This window comes from Mirounga angustirostris, unplaced genomic scaffold (assembly GCF_029215605.1).
Source record: "Mirounga angustirostris isolate CCGP_5_RB_7025 unplaced genomic scaffold, mMirAng1.0.hap1 SCAF_1, whole genome shotgun sequence".
In the NCBI taxonomy this organism is placed as follows: Eukaryota; Metazoa; Chordata; class Mammalia; order Carnivora; family Phocidae; genus Mirounga; species Mirounga angustirostris.
Genome location: NW_026991709.1, coordinates 24,221,123 through 24,227,971, shown reverse-complemented (window position 1 = coordinate 24,227,971; position 6,849 = coordinate 24,221,123). Strand labels below are relative to the sequence as shown.

The 6,849-nt window shown below is 34.2% G+C and overlaps 1 non-coding gene across 1 annotated transcript; it reads left to right on the top strand.

Moving 5' to 3' along the window:
- Positions 1-6,001: 6,001 nt before the first annotated feature.
- On the top strand, positions 6,002-6,105 carry LOC123835008 (U6 spliceosomal RNA). The gene has a single exon (XR_006788573.1). It is a non-coding gene; the product is annotated as a U6 spliceosomal RNA (small nuclear RNA).
- Positions 6,106-6,849: the final 744 nt, after the last annotated feature.

Sequence of the window (6,849 nt, the reverse complement as noted above, 5' to 3'; positions counted from 1 at the left end):
AACGTATCAGAAATTCTATGTGAAGATACAAGACCTATATTTTCTATATTTCACTCTTTCTAACTTGGAAACTATGGCTACCTCTTATATAAATTGATACAGAGCACAGAAAAACAATGAAATGTCCCATTTTGTTTTATGAAAGGGCAAAATTATCATTTCAAAGATTATCAAGTTATAACAATTTGCCATAAAATAAATATAGACTCTTTCATTAAATATTAGAATACAAAAAAAATTAAATACCACCCACAAGTAGAGTTCATGCAAGGAGTATAAATAAGATACGGCTATTAATGTATTAGCATGTTATAATGTTATAATATTGATAAATTCCTTAAATATATTTATTAGAAATGAAAACCTTTTCTCAGAAAATAGGACAAGAATGTATTCTTCACATGTAAAAATAATTATATTAAGTAAACAGCTTACATCACAAGAAGAGAATAAATCCTCCCAGTGAGGTTCTGTGGAATGCTACTTATGCAAAAAATTAATGAATTATCACAAATGAAGTCCATCTACATACTGATGTTAGAAGATGAAACTCTGGGGGCGCCTGGGTGGCTCAGTCGTTAAGCGTCTGCCTTCGGCTCAGGTCATGATCCCAGGGTCCTGGGATCAAGCCCCGCATTGGGCTCCCTGCTCCGCAGGAAGCCTGCTTCTCCCTCTCCCATTCCCCCTGCTTGTATTCCCTCTTTCGCTGTCTCTCTCTGTCAAATAAATAAATAAAATCTTTAAAAAAAAAAAAAAGAAGAAGATGAAACTCTGCATGAGTGAAATGAGAGTGACACTTGGATGGGTCAAGTTTATTTATTTCTCTAAAACAGTAAATGTTACTGACCTCTGCCCAAAAGCAAAATAGCTCTATGTACCAAGACTGTAAAAAAACTTATGTCTTTTAACCTAGAGTTTTCACAAGTAGAAATTAATCATAGGAAATATTTCATCAGCTCATGTTTGAGCTCAAAAAATAATAACTTGGTAACATAAACAATATTAAAAAATATATCACTGTAAAATGTTACTTTGAAGATTAATAATTTAAGAAATCCTTAGAGATAATGTTAAATAAACATGTGGATACCAGATGCAGATTTTCAGTTTTACAAAATTCTTTTTCTACTTTCAAACTGCCCCTCCCCCACTCTTCCATTACCAACCATGACCCATTCATTCTTCTAATCCATAGAGAAAAAATCCTGAAATAAACTAAACCCAAGAGACTAACAAAAAGTGAATTGGAATAGGGATGATAAGGTTAATTTACATTCTTTTTATTTGCAATATGCAATCACTGTTGGCTATTACAATCTGAAAGAAATATAATAAAAATCAAACATCTTTTAAGAAATGGGATATAATTGATTTCTTTCAAACTGAGTTCTTATTCTGATCATATATTTAATGCTTCTCCCTTTTTAGAGATAGTTCGTACAATTTAAGTATAATCAACACTGCTACACTGTTACCTAGTGTCACAGCTACAAACTCAAAGTTATAAACAATCCATCACTATATATGTACATATTACATAGATGTCAAACAAGATACAAATGAGATAAAAATAACTGCTATCATTCTAAGGATTTGGATTTTTGTATACAGATTAAATAAAGCATGGATATATGAGAGTGTTTTGAAAAATATGTTATGCATATTCTTAAATATGTTTGTTTACAAAAATGTTTTTTTCAAATCTGAGCTCAGACTTGTAAAGGCTACCATTATAAATCAGATATATTCCCTGAACTCAAGGAAATTATATTCTAGTAAGAAATCACACAATATATCTATGTAAAAGTATGTTAAATACACATACACACTTATATACACATACACACACAAATGCATTTATTGTTAACTACTTTGGTTAATGGTCCTTGAATGTTGAAATCATGGTATATCTCATGATTACACAATAAGATTTTGTGCCAAGATCACCCTCTTTCAGGGCTGCTGTGAGCTTGTATGTAAAAGTTTCACCCCTGTGATACAAAAGTTTCACCCCTGCTCCTGAGGTAGCCAGAGACTCTTGGCCTAGAGAGGCAAAGGCACCTATATTTAAAGAAAAAAGCAGAGCTTCACTCCAGGCCAGAGCACAGGCTGTATTTTAGGTTTTATTAGCCCACCCCAGTAGCTGCGGTTGAACAGTTCACAAACCCCAGTAACATATGCTGGCCACCCTGCTTCCTAACTGTGCTCCTGATGGCTTAATACTCAATCCCTCAGGGACCTACCACACTCCTGATTCTAATACTTAGTGAGATCATTAACTTAGTGTCAATAAAAATATAATTTTTTAAAAAAATTTATTTGCTATTATAGAAGTAGGTACAAATGCAATATGTAATTTGGATAAAATAACTACAGTATTTGACTTAGAAGCAACCAAAACTTTCATTATTTTGTTAATATGAATTTTTAAAAGGAAGCAATGATTTATTTACTTTTATTTTATTTTATTTTAAAGATTTTATTTATTTATTTGAGAGAGAGAATGAGATAGAGAGAGCATGAGAGGGGGGAGGGCCAGAGGGAGAAGCAGACTCCCTGCCGAGCAGGGAGCCCGATGCGGGACTCGATCCTGGGACTCCAGGATCATGACCTGAGCTGAAGGCAGTTGCTTAACCAACTGAGCCACCCAGGCGCCCAGGAAGCAATGATTTAAAAGGGAAAAAAGCAAACTCTCTGTTTCACAATTCTGTTTCCAGGATTGTTTTAAATCAGAATTTTGGGGGCACTGGCTCAGTAGGTTAAGCATCTGCTTTTGGTTCAGGTCATGATCTCAGGATCCTGGGCTTGAACCCCACATTGGAGTCCCTGATCAGCAGGGAGTCTGCTTCTCCTTGTCCCTCTACCATTCCCCCTGCTTGTGCTCTCTCTCTCTCATGTACTCCCTCTCTCTCTGTGTCAAATAAATAAATAAAATCTTTTTAAAAAATCAGAATTGTGAAGGGCATTGGTCACAATGAATGCTTATGTTCATTAAGATTTGCACTAGTATCTGTTTTAATTATACCTGAAATTTCCTGTCTCATTCTGAGCTTTCTCGGAGGAGAAAATTAGCAAGTCATCTTGTGGAACAGAAATGTGCTCAGAATTATTGTAGTTTCCTAAATAATTATTAGAGAAAATCCTGACAATATTTGGAGGGAATGGTAAGCACCACTATCCAGTAGTCCTCCTGTCAGTATTGTTAATTAATATACTAGAAGTTCCATTGGTCTTATAAAAAAAAAAATCCCTTATTAAAAATTAGAAAATTTTGGATACAGAAAGGAAAGCATCATTCTCATCAAAAAATCATTAATTTATTTTCTCATGTTGGATATTGTGCTGTATTCTGTAAAGTTTTTGTGGGTTTAATGCTATTTAGAGTAGTATATGGGCTTAATTTTAATGCATTATATATTATTTAAATCTTATAAGAAATTTTAATTTAAAAATTATTCATGGATCACAGAAACTAAAGAACTTAATCTTCTTTTAAGACTCCCTTACATTTAGTTTCTGATTCACTTTTATATTATTTTTTTACAAATAAAGACTTTTTAAAATTATACATTACAGATTTTCCCTTGAAAATCATTTGCTGATGATCAAACTTTGGGTTATTGCAAAGAAGTTGCCTAGAAGTTAGCATTCCCTGATTGATGAGACATAGGAATGATCTTAAATATTTCTGAAGGTAGTGGTATAATTTCCAGACTCCCTTAAGATAAGCAGATGTGTTTGTGAAAAAGAATAATTTCTCTCTCCACTTATGTGATTGAGAATGGGATTGCTAGAATTGGTCTAGTATGTTTGCTTTTGTAGCATATTTAAGTGCTGGAATAGTTTCACTACGTCACCTTTACTTCCTGGAAAGGAAAATCATTGTATTTTAAAGCTCAAGTGACTTTCGGACTATGAAAAGGGTTACTTGACTTTGAAAGTAAGAGCTTAATCAAGAGGTAAACTCTGTTCCTGAGCAAGGAAACCAAATTCAGTATTAGGCAGCAGGCATCTGTGAAACGATTTACTTCTATGTAATTTTACAAATGTACTATGCAGACAAAAATGAAATTAGTTTGCCAGAACGTGCATTCTACCTTCTGCCACTAACTCAGTCCTATGAAGGCATATCTTCTGGCACTAACTGGGTCCTATGTTGGGCTGACAACTGCTTTCTTGACCCTTTTGTATGGTTCATCTTCTATCAAGAATCCTCCGCTCCCCGCCTCCCCACCCTGCTGCTTTCCCTTCACTACCACCCACTCTTCAGAAGTGCGTGTGTATGATGTGACAGCCTGTTATCTAAGCAGGCAGGAAGCCCTAGTTCTCTTGGCAGGAGGTGCTTGAGTGAGGAGGGGTGTGTGTCCTTTTCTTTGATAGTTAGCTGTTGTTCAACCGAGATTTTTGGTGGGTGTGTTTTTCATTTCAAACTAAAATCATCATTTTACAAGTATACCCAATTTCCTCTGATATTAACAAGTGTGAGGGAAAAAATGGATCAAAATGAAATAGTAAACAGAATCAAGAGTGGGAAATGGGAATTTAATCTTGAAGTATTTGTCGTCTTTTAATTTCTTGGCTATGCTGCTAACTGGGCCTTTATGGCCCCTGCAGTCACAGATTGCACATATCTTTGATATTATGCTGAATAAATACCTCTAGGTAATCAGCACATGATCTTGAAACACTATTGCTGTTAGATTATACGTTGTTAGCACTTTGACACAAGAGGTACTTGATATTTCAGTCAATGATCGCTTCACTGAGCACTATTCTTTTCACCCTCTCATCATGTTGTAAACTGTTTTCTAGCTCAGGCAGGCAATAATTGATCTCAATAATGTGGCTATGTACTTAACCACTGAGCAGCAACCAGATGTGAGGGTTTATTTCCAGTAAAACACTTGAATACTGCCCATGGAGAAGTGAGTCTAATGTCAGTTCCACCCTTGATGTAACAAGTGCTCTTTGGTGAGCTGTACTCTTTTAATGAGATTATTTGTAAGCATAATGGGGAGTATGGAAATGTGCCAATTGAAGAGTCAATGGGAGAGGAATAATAGGGATAATGAGTGACAGGGAGAGGAGAAACAGGTAGACCAAGGAAATCAGGCACACTGAGAACTCTGTAAAATCAAGTGAGTGAATTATAGCTGTAAGAGGATGTCTAATGGTAATTTTTGATGTGTTTTATACTCAGGAGTGTGAAAGTCACTTTATGCATTCTATTTTTGATAATTAAGATAATTTATAGGTTTGCCACCTTTCCTCTTTCAAGTGGCAAGCTTCCAGATCCTTTCTGTACCGTCATGCTGTAGAATGAAGTGGCAAGTGAACAAGTTCTCAATAAGCCTGCTAAAATTCCAAAGTTATTGCCATCAAATAAATGTTTCATAAAATGACTCTTATATTTTTTTCTTAATTAACATATTTCTTTTTAGCAGAGATATAGAAGTTCATATCTCACTATCTGAGTAGGGAGCCCAATGTGGGGCTCAATTCCAGGACACTGGGATCATGACCTGAGCCAGAGGCAGATGCTTAATGGACTGAGCCACCCAGGCACCCCAATGTTTCCCATATTTTAAAGGTTGATTTGACATGTTTTGCCACAAATTCAGTTTTAAACCCTAAAAAATATTTTATAAATAAAAATAATAAACTTTTACCTTTTGAAATAATGCAAAATACTATTGAACATGGAATGCAATGATAGTATCATTTTTCTGTCTATCCACGTAACATTTAATCTTTAAAAGTACTTGAATCTGCACATAATAGCTTTAATTGAAAGGGATAAAGCATATTATTAAATCTGGCAGACTAATTCATGATATGCATTTATAACAAGTACTTCAAATCATTTCATTCTTTCACCTGTCCAAAATCAACATTTTCCCTATGTTCATTAGGTTTCCTTCCATATTATTTTTTTGAACATGCACTGTGAGCTTAAATCTCAAAGAAACAAAAGAATGTATTGTCACGAAAGGAAAAGAGAGTGCTTACTTTGGCAGTACTTAAGCTAAAATTCTGAACAATACAGAGATTAGCATAGCCCTTACACAAGGATGTCACCAAATTCATGAAGCTTTCCATATTAAAAAAAAAAAAAAGAGGGATGTTTGAACTACATCAGCTAAATTTTAAAAACTGTTTAGAGCAAATAACACCTCAAATTTTGTAAATTTATCATTCTAGCTTAAATTTACATAAAAATATGAGGTCCTAATACTGAAAATGCTTTTTCATATTAAAAAAGTCCTTTAAATATTTTTAAATGACATTAGAATCCTTAGATATTTTCCAAGGAATATAAAGATCAAAGCACCTGTGTCTTTTCTTCCATTGGCATATTGACTCAAATTACTATAAACTTTCCTATTTAAGTGAAGCATTTTACAAAATTCCACATAGAGTCCATTATCTGAATTGTGGAAGAAAATAAAATCTTATTGAGGAGCAAGAATTGGTACATTTTCAATGGCTGAATATGATAACAAATGAGACCATTGGACTCATTTGTCATGAAATGTCATCATCCACCTTCATATTCCTATTTATTCCCCTTACCATTGCCTCTTGGTAAACGTGGGAGGCAGTCCCTACATATGGAAAATCCTGGTGTAGGTGGGCAGTGGCTGCTTTATAATTGCATAGAATCATTTCATCAAATAAAATAAGTATTATTTTTAAGTATAGTTAAAATGTCATATCTAAAATGCTTCTGTTTTTCTTCTTTTCATTCATTAATTCAAAAATGTTATTTTTCTGAGCACTCTAATAGATGCTTGGCATATAACAAATACCCATTTTTATGGAACATCTGGTCCCAGTGTCCCCATATAT